Here is a 20671-nt window from a genome sequence, read left to right as displayed (position 1 = left end):
TGGACTGACTACAAATTAAAAGTTGCCTTTTTATATTCCAAAAGGAAATCTAGATAATTATGTCAGATATCACATCATGAGGTTTTTTAAAGGCTGTGTCTGAAATGGAAATAATGCTGCTTTCTCATCCAGTCATGTCTGAATCAAAGTTCAGTAATCTAGGCTACTATTTTATTGCTGTTGCTCCATGTTGCACCATTGTCCAGGAGGAACGTAATTACAGGCCACTGAAATTAAAGACAATAAAAGCCTCTTGACTTGACTATAGGGTAAAAAAGGTAATGGCAGTAGGCTGGCGATAACTTGGTGTTGGTATTGTTGATTTGGTTACAGAGACTTTCATCACTACACTGCCTCCTAAAGCAGAGACAGCATTGACAGCAACAGCATGTCAGCTACCTCCATTTTTTAATATATACATTTATAAGTTATAAGATTTGAGGTGTTTTATCTAAAACAATATAATGTAATCGCTGTCATATGAAAAAAGTATGTCAGTATGTGTGTATTAGTTTACTCCAGTTATATGCATTGTAGATTACAGTTCCACTGTCACATGACTACATGAAATCTATATCCTATTAAATTTCTATTCAATTGTACAAATTTCAATAAGAAAAATCCCAAAACCTAAACTGAGGTAAGGCAGATTTATAGATATCACAAACCTGAAACAAAAACCTTTAAGAAATAAGGCAGTCTTGATATGCCATTTTATTAACTGTGATATGTTTGTTCTGATACACGCTCTGTATAGAAGTTATTGTTCATACTATAAAAATGGTCATACTAATGTTCGTTTAAATACTGTAACTGTGCATGTAAAAGCCACCCATGATATTCCGCAATGTAAAAAAATTTTTTTGTCTGAGTTAATTATGATTTCAACAGGCACAGCTGACTTGTTTTGACAATGATTAAAAAAATAATTTGAACACTATCTTTTGGGGTTTTTTGTCTGTATTTAAAAAATGTATCATATATCATGATGAAAAATACATCAGTGCATCATTAAGTCTTTCATTTAAAAGGTATGATGTTTTACATACATACATACATGTAAACAGTACATATAAACCAGAAGATTCTGCACTGTGTCTGCACTGCAAACACAAAAAGCAGATGCTGGTGTCCACTGGGAGTAGAGTATAATCTCAAAGACATTTCATCACTCGTCTTAGGAGCTTCATCAGTTTAATAAATGAGTGGCAGGAACATTCCTCGGCAGTCAGTGTTCATTTGATGCACATTTGAAATCATTTACAGTTTATAATGAATCTGCGCGCAACAAGCTCCTCTCATTTGCCCTGAAAGCTGTAAATGCAGATTTGTCAAATTGACATAATTTATATTTGACAGGTCTCTGACTTTCTATTATCACTGAGAATTTTCTGTGCAAATTCCCTATTTAGGGCTAGGCCTAAATCTGTATTTGCCAACAGCAGAATTCATTATTTAGACTTCAGGCAGGACCTCCAACTGCAAGGAAGAGTTAGATTTAACATTTCAGCTGCTGAGCTTTTAGACAATAGTTTTTGACATGAAAGCCTTTGCAGTGTTTACTGAATAAGAAGCAGAAGTGTGTGGATGTAAGAAGCCACTAATGTAAGCCCCTGAAAGCCCCTCACTCTCCTTCCTTTCTGCCCTGCCTCTTTGTAACTGAGCCTGTGATCTGCTTTTATGACGTGTTTCTTTCGCTGAGCTGTGAGTTTTAGCTGGCAAACACAGGTGATGCTTCAGTTTATAAACCCTGCAGAGTTTTCACCTGCCAGTATCAAAGACTGAGGCTGACTGCGCTACCATGAACCTGATGCACCTCAGGATTCTCATACTGTCCTTGTAAGTATGTTCTTTTGTTGCATTTTAAATATAAATATTTTTGAATGATTTATCATGTGACCAAAAGGCCTGCAGGGTCATAGGTGTATGTTCTCAAGATAGGTTACAGTATCTGCCCTTTTACTACACAGGTATTTTGTCTTGCCTGTAAGAGGCAATGTTTTGGGGGTGCATAAGCAAGACTGGATAGACAGCCCACCTGCAGACACTGCTGGTAAGTCTTTGTGAATTACCTATAAATAATGAAACACATGGTTTCTGCTTCAGAGCTTTGGGAGCATAGAGGTATAAGCAGTCTTCTCTCCATTTGTTGTTATTCTATAGCCCACACATTGAGTTTCTTCACAATGCATTGCACCTAGAAAAAAATAAATGGTGGCATTAGCAGAAAGTGTTGGATCAGATATCAGAGGGGGATAAAGAGTGAATATGATCTGATCATGTAACAATCTAGTCTAATATAGCACACACTCAGACCGTGTGATGTTATGTTAGTGTTTTAACATAGTAGGGCCTGTTTACTCCTGGCATTAACATGCATTTAGTATCTGGATAGAATCTGGATCTACTTTGACTGGATTCTGTTTACACTCATCACTTATTACTCACACTGGCCCCAGTGTGACCAGATGAGACCAGATTTGACTTTTTCTGTGTAATAAGCTCAGCAACATGTACCTCATTTCCGTTTTGCTTCCTGTGAATAATGATTTCTCAGCAAAGTTGCCGAGAGACTCTGAGCAGTTTAGAGAAATAAAATATTAGAACTATTAAGAGAATCACAAGAGAACAAACTCTGCAATTGTACTCTTATCGAACACAAGCCTGCAAACGTAGAACACATGCAAACACTGAAGCCACAGAAACGATTATCAATATTTCAATATCAGTATTAGTATTGTTATCAGTCTCACACTACACAGCAGATTTTAATATCAATATCAGTATTAGTATTGGTATCAGTCTCACACTACACAGCAGATTCTAATATCAATATCAGTATTAGTATTGTTATCAGTCTCACACTACACAGCAGATTTTAATATCAATATCAGTATTAGTATTGGTATCAGTCTCACACTACACAGCAGATTTTAATATCAATATCAGTGTTTGTACTGCTCTTAATATCCAACTATACCCAAGAGCTTAATATCTCTGTGGAAATATCTGTGTATGGAACCAGCTGTAACTAACCTTAACTAACCAAGAAAATGAATACGGATGAGTACAGAACGTTTATTATTATTATTATTATTATTATTATTATTTGCTTTAGAGGGAGATGTGGAATGTTTCTCTGAATATATGGAGCTCTGGATCCACAGAATGAGAATTGAGGGGTTGAGGCTATGGCTTTCTACAATTTTGAGGATTCAAGGTAACCTACTGCATGCAGACACGTGTCTATAAAGTTACCTATGATGAGACAGCATCACTGTAAACCGATTCTGATGGCTTGCAAATGATGCACAATGGGAATGCTCTTATTTCAGACTTTGGGGAATTTGTTAATGATTTTTGAATAGTGTTGACTAGGATAGTGTCAGTACCCGAACCTTTGTCTTTTAAATGACAGATCGCTTTTACACTCAGTCAATGTACATGTTACAGTTTCCTGGTTTCCCAGATGCCAAAAAAACTTTGTTACACTCCTAATCTCTGATATATTCTTACTGAAAATGTTCTTTATGTACAGTAGCAAATAACCTCTAAACAGTACAGACCTTGGGTGAACATCATTGCTGCTCTGGATGTTTTTTATTTCTTTCTTACCTTTTAAATAAGTCTAGTCTATAAAAAGAACTGATAGTACATTCACACATTTACACTCCACAAATCATGTTTATCCAACCTTTTCTCTAGTCTCTCTTACATCCCTGGAGAGCCTAAACCATCAGCTGTCTGCATGTGGGTTTGGCCTGCATAAAGATCCGGACAGGAACTACATCTTCAGAGTCATGTACAGTGGATGCTTTGTACAGTCAGAGGTAAAGCATACAGCTTCTAAATCTTCATCCTCATCACCACAGCAAAGCTTGTTTAACTGTACTTGTTCAGGTAGTGAAACAATGATGAAGTTAAATGACAAAACCATCCAATCTACTTATTTTTCCAGCATGGTCATTATGTGATTGCGCTGAATTTGTTGAAGAGAATAAGCCGGTTTGGAGGAAGGGCACAGAATTATGTAATGAAGTGTCCCGTAGTGGCAGCACCACCCAACAGAGAACATATTCAGTGTGACTCTGATTTCATACAGGTAGGCCTTTAAAACCAGTGTTTGTAAAAGTAGTACAACACAACCTGAATTCAGTTCATTTCTATCTGTCCACTATTCAGCATTTGAGTTTGTAACCCTGCACTTTTAAAGGTCACCAGAGAGATCCCACTGGACAGCTGGAGCAATGAGGTAATGTCCATCACAAAGTGTTGAGTATGGGGGAAATCCCACATTCCCACGTCTAGCAAAACTGACTGAACTCTTAACTAATTACTAAGCTCCATATGTATAGGGTCACATACACTATATGGGCAAAAATATTGGGACACCTGCTAATTCATTGGTTTTATCTAAAGTCAATGATATTAAAAAATATGTGGAATAACTGTCTCTACTGTCCAGGGATGACTTTCTACTGGATTTTGCAGTACTGCTGTGAGGATTTGATTGCATTCAGTGACAAGAGTGTTAGAGTGTCAGGATGTTGAATGATCACCACTCCACCTCATCTCAAACTCCCCAACTCAATCCAAATATCGTAAGGAGCACCATAATTCCAGAGAGCACAGCTCCACTGCTCCACAGCTCAATGCTGGGGGGCTTTTAACCTCTCTATCCCAAGACTGGCATTAGGCATGGTGCCAACAGCTTCATGTTTATCTTCTCCAGACAGTCATATTCTATTTGCTGTGCTTCTCTAAAACTTACAATACGCTTAAAGTGCAACTTAAACTTGCTGAATTAATTCATTAGAAGGGGTGTCCACAAATATATGGACATATAGTGTATGTTAGAACAGGGGAAACACAACAATGAGCAGATCATGTGGTTGGGAACTTATGTATGAAGTTAAACAAAGCATAGCAATCTGTGAAAGAAAAAAACATATTTGTCATATTTTTTTATTGAATTACCATAATTGTGATGATAATGATATAATTTCTCTTCACTTGGTCTTATAGCTCACTTGGTCTCTGGCCTTGAGGGGAAGTGTGGTGGTGGCGCTGGAAGATGCCAGTCTCATTCAAGTCAATGTTGACATTCAGAAACCATACATTACTATTCAAGGCAGGAGGAATGTGGTTCTCAGCCCTGTACAGGTCAGTTAAGCAGTTGTCCTTACCCAGACCCACGGCCCAGCACATTTTAGCACTTTCCCTGCTTCCAGCACACTTGACCTAACTCACTAACTCATTAACAAGTGAAGTGGGTTGGTGGTTTCAAAGCAGGGAAATACAAACAAATGGTGGGCTGTGGGCCTCCAGGACCTGGTTTAGGGATCACTGAGTAATGAATATTGTAACTAATATTGTAATATTCTGTGTCTTGAAATTGTAGTTGCTTCTGATATCTGTTACCAGCAATTAGGGGCACAGGCCAGGGATTCTGGGCCCTCATGAAAAAAAAATCACACTGGGCCCTCAACAACTCATACATTTTTAGGGCTGCTGTCAGTCACGTGCCTTTGTCCTAACACCCTACCACCCCCATTATGGCACCTCTGTAATACTACTGACTAACAGTGAAACTCCCACATGTAGGTGCCAGCTTTAATAGGGAAGGTGTAGCCTGCCATCTTGTGGTCAATGGGTTGAACTATTCTCAGCAACGTTTGCTTTAGAAAGAATATAGGTCTCTTTGGTGATGGTTTTCTGTCTTCAGTATTCCACGTATCCAAATTACAGCCTGTTGTCCCCTATGTCTTTAAGGTCTTACAGACTGAGGGGCAGTTCTTACCTCTCAAGTTGGTCAGCGGAAATTATGCCTATAGCATGGAGGCTACATGTCCAAATCGTACGTTATAGCATTACAAACATTCATTTATTCCCTTCAAGTTCTTTTCATGTTACAATTCTGTAAATCAAGCTCATTTTGCATGTTTCTGTGATTCAGTGGTTCAGTACTCATCTAAGGACACAGTACTGCACATATACAAGCGCCGCATGGGATTGACCAAGAGAGGAGGCTGTGACAACGAGACTCTGACAGTCAGCAGTGTGTCTGTAAACCAGACAGACATGTTTACCTGGTCTGAGACCAGTGGCTTTGTGCAGCTCATCATAGCCACAGCCCTTATTCAGAAAACAAAGGTGAATGAACAGGCCATCACATATATTTCCAGTGTAGTTCTCATGTATGTAATAACATATATGGCATGTTTTCTCTTTCAGAATTGCACTGATAAAGAGGATCCAGAGCTCCAACAATCTGTTTTCAGAATTGATGTCATGCTTACTTTTAAAGAGACAAATAACAAAATGCTCTGGACTATGGAGAACATTTCACCCTGTTCAGGTTAGTGTCTGTAGGCCTGTGTTAACCTCCTAAATGTCTAATGGCTAATTTACATTTACATTTAAGGCATTTAGCAGATGCTCTTTTCCAAAGCGACTCACAAAAGTTAACCTTAGCTAGTTTGAATAAACTAAAAATTACCTCTAAAAGATACTAAAAGATACCTCTAAGTTGAGACATTAGTAATTACTAGTAACAATATTACAAGGAATAATTCCTTGTTTTATTACAAAGGAAAAGCCCCGCCAGTTTGTACAAAAGTCTCTGTAGTTATTGAGTAATACTTGACACAGTTTACACCCCTCACTCCAGTTGTAGGCATGTTACTGTTATCTACAATATATAAATGTACAGTTCAGGCCTTTGTACTTTTCTGTGAGTGCTGACTTTGGGTGCTACCTTTTCTTAAGTTTGGCTTGTTCTGACTGGTGTGGACACTCTACTCTCTTTTTATGATTTTCTGCATGAAATGAGAGAATTCATGCTTCTCTCTTCTTGCAGCAGCATGTCAGCATTGTGCTGCCTGCATAATCAGTTCTTGCAGTATGAACAGCTGCTGTAGCAGATAAGTGATGAAATAATAGTGGAGCAATTGCAGAACATATTTTTGGCCAGAGAAGGTTTATTTGTTATGCTTTGATTGGGAAATATGTTGGTGATAAAGATCTCTATTTTCATGACATGTAATAGGTAGGGGAAAAAAACAAACATATAATCACTGTGCCATGCGATGGACTGGCTCCTTTGACCAGGGGGTGTTCCTGTCATGTGCCCGCTGATTATGAATAGGCTCTGTACCAACTGCAACCCTGACTAGATGGCAGATGGCAACCTTTTTAACTTTCAATGAAAGTCAATGTAAAATTGCTCTATTCAAGCCATTTTAGAGGTCATTTATTATATTTGAGAAAATGTAGAGAAAACTGCCAGACTCACATTATGTCAAAAAAACTGCAAAAATAGAGATTTTTTTAAAATATTTTTTTTCCTTTTTCTCACAACTAACTCAATTAACCTGTTCGTAACTCCCCACTAGCGATGCTCAACTTAACTTAACTTAACAAATCCAGACCTATAGAAATGTTAGAAGATGTTTCTACTGGGAACAGTGACAGTTAAAAAGGGAGGCGAATGTGCAAGAAACAAAGCATATGCATTCATGCCACACTTGTGACCAATAACAAACACACATGTATCATTGGTTGCATGCCCAAACCAAACCAACAGATACGTCAGAAAACACCTAAACTCTGGTGTGAACTTTAGCAAACTAAATGGGTGTGAAAACAGCTTTAGACATGCTGTTCAGTTCTAACTGATGGCATATAAGCTTCTAACTAGTGACAGTGCAAAGTACAATTGTGTATATGTGATTTTTATTTATATTTATTAAGACAGTCCAATACCAGGGCAAAATCTGATAATACAGGAAACTGAGATCGTGATTCTTTTGTGTTTCAGATTTTCACATTCCTTTAGTGGAGGCAGAATCTCCCCCTTCAGTGACATCCAAACCTCCTGAGATAAAACACACTGCTTCAAACTCCACATTTCTATATTCGGAGACCACAGTTGGACTACTGCTGTCAGCAGAGGCTCCTACCAAGCTCCACCAGACATCAGTTGAGACAAGAGAGGAAGGATTTAGCAGCACATTAAAGTCCAACCAGACATTTCCACATACTGGGATACCCACAGTGTCATCAGTGTCTCCATGGAGCAGCAGTTCACCAGAAACAGACTCAACCAAAGTGGTAAACAGTACCAACTCCCTTTTAGATTATACAGGTGAGACAAATGGGAAGGTACTCACTAGGTCTGGATATCTAAGTACGAGTGTTCATGGGGGGTTTCTTCCAACAGTGTCCACATATGTTACGGATGATGCAAGTATGGAGTCAGTAATAAGACCAACACAAAGTTTATCCAATTCTTCATCGAGTGCTCACCTCAAAGCATTTGTGGACTTGGCTAATGCCAAAGAAACCTCATCAGTTATATCAGATGGACCATCAGACCTCACCACAAGCAACAGAATTAGTACATCCACAAACAGTAGGAATAACAAGTACAACAGTATGTTCAAGTGGAAGCCAGAGACATCGCCGTTGTCTTCAGAGAGTACTAGTAAACCGCTGCTGGAGTCGAAGAGAGTTATCGTGACAAAGACTGTTTTAGATATCACTTTAAACACTCAACCCGTCTCCCTAAAGCCCCTTGAACTGCATCAAGGACACACTCAACCGTCCCTATCTTCTCCTCAACCTGATATTACGGAGCACTCAACAGAAACTAATCAGACAGCATCGAATCACACAACAGAAGAGGAAAGTAAAGGCCTATTCTAAACCAAACATCAGCTGTTTTTTCACTGCAGGCATTATTTCAGGAAGTTTATATTTAAGTTTATATTATATTAAAGATAAGTGATGTACTGCAATTATCTATTCGCAAAAATATTGCAGTTCATACAGCCTCCCTGGAGATTTGATCACTACTTTTCAAAATACAATATTTACATACTGCCGTTCTGCCACAGTTGGCTGGAATTTGCTTTCGTGACAAGAGAGAACAACCAGAGAACAGGGAACGATATATAATACTGGATCACTCACTCATGGTTAAACAGGCCTTCACACAGATATTAAATGACACATACCCTTAATTTTCTTATTTCTTACTATGTTTGTTTTCCCCTCCGTCATCTGCATCTGGTGTTTGTGTGGTTTTATGTACCAAAATATATTTTTACATAATCATTTTCCTACCTCTCTTTCTCTGTAAATGACCTCTGTTCTAACTGGCTGCTGATACTGTGCCTCAATCAAAAATGAGTTCAGGGTGAAACACTCCTTATAGCTTCAGTGTGAACTGGGCCAAGCTAAACTGCTGCTATGCTAAATATGCAGATGTAAATATTGTGTTTTTTTATGTCACACACTTTCAACAGTGTTTAATTACTACAATTCAATTCAAGTCAACTTTATTGTCATTATACTAATACAGGGTTGTACAGTACAACCAAACACCACTGGCAAAATCTCTGGTGCAGAATAGGTAAGGACGTGGTACAAAACACAAACAAATACAAACAATACAAATATGTGCATGTACATGTGCAAATGTGTGCATGAAGGATGGATGATTAAGGTGCTAACTAAGTTCCTACACTAATAAAGGATTTCTTAAAATAGTATAGTATGAGTAGTAATATGGGTATTGTATTAGCACATTATTTTTTTTAAGTGCTTTATGGATTAAAATAAATGTAGATTAAATAAAAGATTTGTCATTTTGGGAATTTTGAATATTGATCTAACTGTATCTAACAGATCTAACAGGTTTCTGCAGCACCACTTATCACTCTGAAAACATCATTTTATCATACAGTTTCCTAGTTTCTTACAAATTCTTTGAAACCTGTGAAGTTGCGCAATAATATTGATAATATGTAAAACAAAACTATCGTCCTACCAGTAACTATGGAGTATTGTGTACAAGTAATACTGTCATTGTGGGCTACCTCTGGGTAAATGTAAGCAGCATCTGCCAGTGCTGTCGCAGAGGACTATGTGGCTGTGATCGTCCTGGCAGAGAACAGAATCACGTAGCTTCATGGCAACTACTGCCTGGAGGCATGCTACTACAACCACGGAGCCCTTTGAAGCGGTGTGGCTTTTTATGTTTTCAGCAACTGCCACAACCACTAAAATAAGCACGTACTGCATAGCATGTGCTATGACTGCATTTACTAAATTAGGAAGCAGTGCAACAACAAAGTGTAATGCAGTACTGGGACAGTGTGTACATACAGATTTGCACACACAGGTCCAGGTAGTATACTCGGTATGCCCAGTGATATACCCAGTGCCTCTTATATGGTCTGGGGTTCAGAGCTGATATACTGTAGGTAGTGTTTTCTGTTTCTGTGAACTGAAATGTTGAATTATTTTAATGTATTATTATTATTATTATTATTATTATTATTATTATTATGATTCATCACCATCAGGAGAGCTTGAATACCAATGGTAGCAGCATCTTCAAATGAACTCAATATTTGACTAAACAAATGTTGTTCAGCCACAATTATGTCTTTTATGTCAAAGTGCAGCGTCTAACAAAAGGAACACAGAAAATACACTTCTCAGAATTTATGAATATGAAAATGATGTGGGCTTTTTGTGTCAGGGTTGATGCACAGTAAAGATAGCCCCTTTGTTATGCATCACCATGAAACAACCATGGCCGAGCCACCACCTCTCATTGTTGTAGGACTGTTAGAACTGCATTACTTTTATTTCCATTCTTCTGTTTAATTGTGAGAAATTGTAAGTGATCTATGATGATAATAGCTGTCCAACCGCAAGGCACTGAACATACAATAATGTTACAAACGAGACGAAATAGGGAGAGAAAAGGGAAGGAAAGAAATCAAATGGCAGTATCTGAGCATGTCAGTAGATGGCACCAGACCCTCAGTGGAAGGCTTACTGAACCACGGTGAACTGTAACTTAACAAACTGTTTTGGACATGGCTATCTGTATTTAGGGAATACGCCTCTGTTATTTCTTTTGCTCATATAAGTATAAATACTCGTTGCTGGTGTACGTGCATGTGCTGAGACTCTGTTGAGAAACAACTGAGGCCTGAACCTCAGATGGGTGCTTGGTTAATTTGGCTTTACTGCACAATTTTCCATGCTTGACTGCATTCAATTAGATTGCTGAAAGGGCAGGCTGTTTTAATGTAACCCAGTCAGGATATTCTTTTAAATACTGAACATTCGGGTGAGGAACACCATGGCTACTGTTGAACTTAGACCAATTAGACTTTCATTCCTTGGATAAATATTGACCAGGTTCATGTTCATTTCATTTTTGTAACCTGAAACAGCATTTGGGCATATTTTTCATTCATTATAATAACACATCTGTGCATTCTGTGTATTTGTCATTCCATGCCTGGACATAAATAATTCACAGTAGGACACGGCATAATAAATTGAACCGAGAGGAACGTTTGGGAGGCAGTCCTTGTGCGTTTGTTTGGCATCTGCTACATGAACTTGTGAACAGGAAATACAATAGCGCCCACAAACTACACCAATATCCAGGGCCTTTCATGTGGCTCTTCCAAGCCATTATATTTTGTGTGTAGGCTATTAACTGTCACTATCTGTTATGCTTAAAAATCTCTTTCATGTTTTTCCTCTCTTTCTTTGTCATATGGATTGCACATATGGGAAGTGTTCGACATGCTACAAAGACTAGGTTCAGCGCCGCTGTTGAGGCCTCCTCATTAACCTCTGAAATATTTATATCGGAAGACTAGTTTGTTTAATGGAGGTTCACCTTTGATAAACACCTGTAATGGGTTGTGTTAGCGGATGCCTTGTAGACTCGGCCTCTTTTAACCTGAAAAGCTTTCATTTTGTTAGTTCTTGTATTTGGCCACAATAAACATGATCAGACCAATAACATGTTTTCCATGTAATTGTCCAACCAAACATATGCACTTTTACCATATTTCGATTTTTGAACATCACCATGCACCAGCAGTCAGTTGCATCATTTTGTAGGAATTCCTGGTCTAAACTGGGTTTCTGTATTTGAGAATCGTCACCATCACTTCCTGGTAAATAAGTGTGTTCCAAATCTGATACATTTTGTCTTACATACATGCAAGTTAACACTGCTACACAAAAATCTTAACCTCAACAAAATTCACAACAATATGAGCAGGCTTCGTTGAATAATGTTAGTTAAATGGCGTTGGTAGCAGTGAAGTACAGTTTGAATAGCTGGTGTTGTTAGCAAATCAAATCAAATCAAATCAAATCAAATCAAATCACATTAAATGAAGTTTATTGTCACATCACATTACACAGGTGTAAAGATGAGTGAAAAACGTCATCGTCCTTCCGTCCCTCACAGTATTAAAAAAGAACACATATTTATAAAATAGAAATACAGAATATTTACACATTAACGTATACTATACCCACATTGTACACAATAAATACCATACATACACTATACAGACACTCTATTTACATATTGCTTTATTTACAATATCATTTTAAAGCAAATAAGCAATTAATTTGTACAGCTTGATATAATCTGAAATGTTTACATTACAGAAACTGAATAGGTGTGAGTACAAGTGTAGTGTGAGGGGGGAGACGTCTTTGTGGGTGCAGTATGACTGAGCATAGGAGATCCAGTAAGTAAGAGTTTAAGAGTTAAAGTTTGGTAGTCAACTTACTTTTATGTGACTTCAATTTGTTTCATGACTGTGGCAATATATATTTTTTGACTTGTTAATGACAGGAGCTTTGTGATGTAATAATAATAATTTAATAATATCATTTTTGTTGACCGCAGGGTGAGACAATGGTTATTTAAATTCATATTCATTTCTGCCATACATAAATCCAGCTTTCACCCGAACTTCCTAATAAGAGCATGATGCCATGTTTCAATTCCACCTTCAGCCACTCTCATTCATCATTATGCAAACACTCATCTTCACTCTGTACCACACCACAGTACAAACGAATAGGCCTATGTGTTGCAACTTCTGAGTCACACTGACTTTGACACTGAGAATTTCCCCAAATGCAGTTTTTTTTGTTGTTGTTTTGTTTTTTTTAAATAAAAGTTTTGCTAAAGCTAAGAGGCAATTATGCAGTGGATGCACACTTTCCTCAAACCTTGTAAAGTTGTTAACTAATCTTAAAAGGACTTGTTTAGGTAGTTTCTGACGCTATATAGTGTTATCTACAAAAATGACCAAAAGTAAAAAAGTATCTTTCCATTTGTCCATCTATCCATCACATCTCTGCAGCACCAACAAACCTATTAGTACAGTGTTTTTGGACTTTATAAAACTGCACGTAAGAGTACATCACATACAGCTTCAGTTTACTACTTTACACAGTGTGTCTACTGTGCAGTTCAGAGAAAGCAGTCATGCAACTGCGGCTCTCCAGGCTGTGGGGTTGAGCAGACGGAGTGTGCTTCAGGAGGAACAGGGCTGGGAGAAGGAAGGCATGCTGGGCTTTGGTGGTTACACTCTGCTTCTTCATCTCACTTGCTGGGTAATTACAGAATCACGGGTCAACCATGCATGTAACCACGGTTACGTTGCACAGTAGCAGATGTGCTCATGGCATTATCGGCTAGGCGCATAAAGGTAAACAAAAACAGATGCAGCTGGTTGCTAGGGACATTCGCCAAACTTGTGCACTCCTAATCGTTCCCATGTGTGGGAGCAGGGTTGGAGCAATGGGTTGCAGGCAGGAAAATGGCATGTTTGAGCCGTGCCCAAAGTACTCAATGGGAAATTTGTGAATGAGATTAATGCCTGTGTTTTCTTTTTTTCTTTCTTTTCCTTTTTTTGAGGCCTTCTGGCATCATGCCTTCCTTGGTGAGTGGGGGCTGACGAGGCAATTTTGTCCGTGCCTGCTGCAGAAACACATGGATGTACTGAAGCTCAGTCTGCAGAAGCTTTACTTTAAGGTTTCTAAGAGTGGACGAGAAGAAAGGATGCTTAGGCACCTCCACCTATGTCTTTTTGCTTCTTAAATTGGTCGATTTGGGTTTGTTTTTTATTGCTTTTTTTCCCCACTGTGCAATGTGTTCCCCTCATACAGCAGTGCCAGTCTGAAGGTAAAGCCAGCTCTGATGTAGCAGTTGTTTAGCCTCCATGCGGATGGGCTTGACAACCAAATTCTGTCCTAGAATGCTCAAAGAAGAATTTTGCCATTACTCCTTGCAGAAGGCCTAATGACTACACTGGAAATGACTTTATTACAATGTGTTAAATTTCAACTTTATAGACCTTTCAAACTAGGGAAAAAATTATATTTGAATTTTAAATGAATTTGTATTTAGTAAAAGTGAGGCAACTAGTTAACTAGTTAAACTAATGCATGCTAAAGTTTACAGTGTAGCTGTATAGGACAGCTCACTGTCCTGCTGAGCACAGTCAATTTAGGGTGACAATCATGTCAAATTTAAAAGTTAATATTGAAAACAAATCTGATATGGTTTATTTTGAGCAATTTTAAAAATCAAGCACATACGGAGGAAAGCAAATTAGGCCTAGGTCTATACATTTCAGTCTCCACAGACGTTTTGCTTTTTTCCCTGCTGTTTACATCCAGATGTGTTAAACAACTTAGAACATGGCACTTTTAGTTTGAACCCACTAATTTACTGAAGTGAATATGTACCATGTAACTAACAGGTGCTTCTTGATGCCTAGGGGTTGTTTTAAGCAACTATTAGCTCTGAATGTCTACTCCTTGGTCGAACCCTGGGCTTTGCCTGTGAAGACTGCATCTGTTGTAAAAAAGGATAAACCAACAAGAAAACTAAAGATTTCTCTATAGGAAAAAGGCAAGCTATTTTATTATCACACAGCACACAGTCTAGCCAATACAACAATTTGGATTATCTTTAAAAAAACAACAACAAAAAAAGAACGGTCTACTATTGATATTGAACAGGTCAGCCAATGTAAACATAAGCAGTTGATTAGAGAAACATTGGGAAAGCTAGAAAGAAAAAACTCAAAACATCAGTCAGTGAGATCAACAACAACCTCCACAAGGCAGGGGTGAATGTATCTCAGTCCACTGTTGGAAGAAGACTCAAGGCAGAATGTTCTTGAGAGCAGAAAGTAAAAAGGCTGGTAAAAAAAATGGTAAAGTTACAGGAGAAAGCAATAGAAAATTCAAATATAATTTTGTATCATTTCTGTTGGTTCATTCATCAAACAAATGTAATGGTAAGTGACATTTTCAGATACTATAGAAAACATAGAGATACCTTTACAACATTTGTGAACAATGCCAATGTCTGATTGCTGTGTAAAGTTCCTCCAGTCACATTGTGTATTGAGTGAATTGTAACTGATGCTGAATCTTTTCTGAAAGAATCATAATTGAAGTGAATACTTGTGGTAGTAGTCCAGAGGCCTTATCTCAGGTCTGATCGTTATGTGTGGTTTGAACCCTGCCTGATGCGTGCGTGACATTGCACAATGTCTGGGAGGTCCCTACTTGGACACTGGCCAAGCCTGCAGTCCAGATGAGAGATTGAGGAAGGGGGTCAGTTTCTGTGATATCCTGTGTGTGTTCACCATCTGATTACACACTGGGCTTGATTCCTCAGAGTGTGTTTGTGTGTTTTAATGACATCCAGGTTGACATGACGTGTGAAGAGTGCCATGGAAGTAGAACTTTAAGGCTTTTTCTGTGTGATGTTGTGATTAGCAAATGAGCAAGCTTATGTCTGCTGCTTCTGTCGAACAGGAATGAGCCATGGCTCCTTAAGTCTACAACACCCCCCCCCCCCACCCCCACCCCCACCGCTGCTTCTTTGCAGTGAAGCATTCTGCCAACAGCCTGCGCCTTCTCTCTCTCTTTCTCTCTTTCTCTCTCTCATTAACCACAACTGTCAGATCCTCCAGATGACGAGCAATTAAACCAGATAATAAACACTCACCATCAATCCCTGTTTGTTTGTTGTTGTTGTTGTTGTCAGCGGCAGGGGCTCCTCTCATGCCACCTTGGTGCTAACTAGTACCTTCTATAATGCACTGGTAGACGAATTAGTCTCTCTCTCTCTCTCTCTCTCTCTCTCTCTCTTTTGCAGCCCTTTGCCAACACTAGCGAAAGCTCTGACTGTTCGGTGTAAAGGCACCGGGCAGATAATAAGGCCCGCTGAATGTTAACAATTAGATCTTAATCAGAGCCAGCGCGCCAAGGCTGCTCTTTTATCCCCCAGCCTGAGAGAAACGCAAACAAAGCGGCGCAAACTGCCAAGATAAAATACTACTTCTGAATAATCATGTCTCTCGGCTTCCAAAAAAGCCACGTAAGCCTGCATGGAGCTGCTGGCAGAGACGACATGCTGTGGAGACTCCACTGTTTGCTCATGTATTAAAGTGATAAGACGCCCTGGCCTTCACTAACCAGCTGCCTCTCCTCAGTGAGGCCGAGGTGGCTCTATGACAGGGACTGTACACTGCCTCTGAACACTGAACTGTTTGAACGCAGCGCTCTGGAAGAGCATAATTTAAACAATGTGCCCACCTCTATCCCACAGATCATTATTATGCTGCCATTCGCTGCCATTTCTGATTTAAAGCTCAGTAGGTCTGGAGTGGTCTCGGGTGTCTTGAAACGTGAATCCTGCAAAGCCCCGAAACAGTGGAACAGTTTTCCTGACACAATGGCAAAACACAGAGCCATACACTGTATATCTATTACAGGCCAGCGCAGGAGTGCCAGGAAAGTTCAGGCTTTTAAAAGTGGGCCAGTTCAGAGAAAAGACCCTGAAAAAACAACGAAACATCTGATTTCCCGTGACCATGGAAAAATGTACGTACCCTTTTGTTTTGAAAGCGAATTTCCCTCAAAAACACTTTGAAAACCAAACAGAATTGACAATCATTAGATTTATTGTCTTTTCATCCTTTGTTTTCAGCCGGGTGTGTTTGCAACTTTGCCATGGAAACTTGGGATTATTTACTCTTGGGCCGGTTCACAATAACCTTCCCTTTCCTGACCAACAACAAAGGAAATACTGGGTCAAGCGTCTTCCCGCTCGCACTATCTGGTAAATTCTGTCTCGGTTTCAGAGTGTATATACAAACCATAATAATGATGCGGTTCAGGGTCTATTTTTGAGCTCTGGTTGCTGAAACTCTTGAACTCCTCCAAAGCGCCATCCTGTTTTGGCCCACCTTGCGCTTACAGGGTGTGCTCAGAGCACTTGAAAAATAGGAAATTCAGTAACTATCTTTTATCTAAAAGCACACCCAACATCCTTGACATCAGAGCCAGCTGTCAACAATGCGGGGCAAAAACTCAGTGGATTCCGTTCACATAAAAATAAGGGAAGTCCAAGGATCTTGAGTGGCAAAAGGCCATTTTCCATGGTGGTCTCGGGTATTAGAAGCTGATTTGAATGGATGTGGCATGGTGACTGGAAGGCACGCTGGTTGTTTATGGGTTTAGGGGGGATGGCTACACAGTTGTAGGGGACAGTATCTGCTGAGAATGTCTAATAGCTGGAGATGCCCCTCGCTGACATTAGACGAGGGTCCGGCTGAGGCCATGTGGACATGCTGTCTGACAGCTAACTACAGGCCTTGTGGTCGGAAGAGAAGAGATTCGCATCATATACTGAAATGTTTTGTTCTCTCTCTAGACAGCTCATCGCCTGAAGTACAGTAAAAGTGCTGGTGGAGGCACTAGATGGAGACAGTGAGGTTTATGATGAGCATTGTCTGCTCTGTTGCCTATAGGTCTGTTGACAGTAGACTCTTAAAAATCAAGGTTCTTAAACATTCCTTGGTGTAAACAAATGGTTTTAGAAAAACAGTTACTGAAAGGACAGTTTAGGTTAGACCACCAAAAGTGGTTCTTCTGTTACATTACTCCATTTTTGAGGCAATTTTATTTTAAAGTATACTGGGGTTCTCTCATTTTCTAATTTTCAGATCTGGTAGGTTTCAATTTCTTGGAAGTTATGTTGGAAAATGAGGATTTTTTTGCACCGTTAAAATGAAAGGTGCCACAAATGTTGTTTAAAATGATACTACTGAAGAACCACTTTTACTTTCCTGAAGAATCTTTCAATGGATAGTTGAAGAACATCTTTAAAGTTTAAAGGATCTTCACATAATGTAAACGCTCTAAGAAGAGCACTTAAATTGCTTTAGAACCCTTACATTATGTAAAAGTTGAGTGAGTTACTAGCAGCAGTAAAGATTCATGTGTCTCATAACAATCCTGGACAGTTGGACTACATTAGATTGGTAAAAGAGATGTGTGTGAAGAACCTTTAAATTGGTACAGAAAGCTTTCATCAATCAAAGCTTCTTTAAACCTCTAAAAGGTTCGTACACATCTCTATTACCAATGGTTCTTCGGGGAACTAAAAGTAGTAACTACAGCATCGTCCAAAGAACCCTTTGAAGCACCTTTATTTTTAAGAGTGTACCTACCAATACAGGATTCCTTCATTTGAACTCTATTGTCCCCTTTGTGTAGCTTACATTACCAGTGTTAGATACTGTATGTACATTAAGTATATATAGAAGAAATGTTGCCTCTTACAGCCTTCTGAGCTTGGTATGAAAATCAGAATGACGCCTCAGAGCTCCAGTGAACTTAGACCACCTTGTTCTATTCCTCTCTTGACCGAAGTAAGACAGCTATTTCTCATAAGGAAATGTTCTCATGAATATTGTCTGAGCATATGTCGCATACTTTGCCTGATTCTGACCAACAGTGTCTATACAAGCCAAAAAAAAAAAACCCTGACAATCGAAATAAAAGGAAATAGGCAGGGAAGCATAAGGTGAGTAGAACGAGCATGTCACAATTAAGCTACTTAATGGGTGGAAGTCCCCCGATAGATCACATACAATTTACATCAAGAGTCGCTCTAATAAAGACTTTTTAAAAGTTAACATTGAAATTCAATTAGGGTGTTGAGTGCATAACCAAAGCCGTGAAAAATGAACTCATAGGGGGGGTCCTTTTCCAGTTTTGCCCTGAGGCAAAAAAGCCCATTAATTTAATACAGTCCATGTTTTCTCATGTGCACATTTCTAGGGTACATTGCACATTTTCCTACTAATGTACTTAATACAGTGCCAGAGCGTGCCAAAGGTTACATTAAAGCTCAGGGAAAAGAAAAAAAAGCCAGTGTTGTTACTATACTGTATGCAACTAAACCACTTTCAATCAGTCAAGCATGAAAAATGACCCAGTGTGAAAAACAACAAGAAAATTTTGAGACTGATTTATTGATTTGACTTGAATTTAATATATTTTTGCCAGGGTTGCTGCCGACCCAATGGTTTCAATGTTATTGCTTTGCTTTGCTTCAGATGCAAACTCTTAAATGGGCCACCTTAATTAAAAGGTCTGTTGGTGTTTTTTCTATTCTCGCACCAGTGGATGAGAAGCTTTTATTCAACTCTAGAGCACAACAAAGCACAAGGTCTTAGATCTGTGTCTCAGAAGGGGAGAGCTAATCAAAGCATTAGTCATTAACAGCAACTTAGCAAATGTAAGTTTACATGAAGGTCAATCCACTTCACAACATGTAATGAATTACATGGCAATTACAGAAGGAGAAAAGTTGTTGTTTGTCGGTCCTCGTGTGCCCAGTAATGACAAGTGCAGGTCAACAGTGTTTGAGAGAAAGTCCCCTCTCCCCTTCTTTACTGGTCAGCCAATTATCTGAAGTGTGTTTCCTGAGCCACCTATTCCCCTGCACATGGCATGATTTTAGAAGTTTCTAATAGTAAAGGGTTTTGCATTTGATCATGGCTGGAGTGCAGATGATGTCTTAGTCCTAAGAATTTGTTTAGTGGTTGTATTTGTTTTACAAGTTGGTCATTAACATTGCATTTTTTTGCTTTTCTATTTAATGCAAATGGTATTTTACATAGATTTTTTATTCAATGTGTCTAACAGTAGTTTACAGTTCCTTTTGTTGAAATTGAACAGTATGACAATATAATTTGAAGCTTTGTGCTTTCGAAAGACAGAAGTTTAAATGCAGTAAATCTAAGCTGTTTAGACATTTTTGGCGTTGAGTAATTTAGCTGTGAGTGATGCAGTAAGCAAAATATTTAAAATGTGAGCTTTGAAAAAGTATATCTCCTATACATCAATTCATTATTAAATTGTTTACAGTTTATATTCAAAGCTGGTTGCAGTTGAAAATCCCCAAGTTCTGAAGCTTGGCTGAGTGATCATTATCATTTAACAGTCAACAGAATCTTATGTCTTCCTTTTTATATATAAACAAATGGATCACAAAAGGTTATATAAGCGTGATATACATTAGGTATATCTATAGTTCATACTCAGCTCTCTTGTCTTTTTCTGAACCTATCAACTTCAGGACATTTTGTCTCAGTTCTTCTACTGTTGATGCTTCTACTGTTGATGACCACAGCTGTAAATGAACTAAAAACGTCTCTCAGAATGAGAGAACACGAGCCAAGGAACAGCATAAATTGTACACATGATGTGGGTGAAAAAACTGGAGAGAGTTGTTAGATGTGAATGTCGTAAATTATAGATGAGCAAACTATGAATGTAGCGCCGCTTTTGCTTGTTTCAGAACGCATTTTTCCATTTGTCTCTTGTTGCTAAATTTTTAACGGTTTTTCACATCAGACTGATGCTACTTATAATTACCAACTTTACACCAAAATCGTATCTGACAAGAGTTGGTTTCTGAAGAACATTTCCGAGAAGGAAAAGTCACCTG

This window comes from Salminus brasiliensis, chromosome 14 (genome assembly GCF_030463535.1).
Source record: "Salminus brasiliensis chromosome 14, fSalBra1.hap2, whole genome shotgun sequence".
Lineage (NCBI taxonomy): Eukaryota > Metazoa > Chordata > Actinopteri > Characiformes > Bryconidae > Salminus > Salminus brasiliensis.
The sequence above is the reverse complement of the archived record's forward strand: the minus strand, read 5'-3'. Positions refer to the sequence as shown.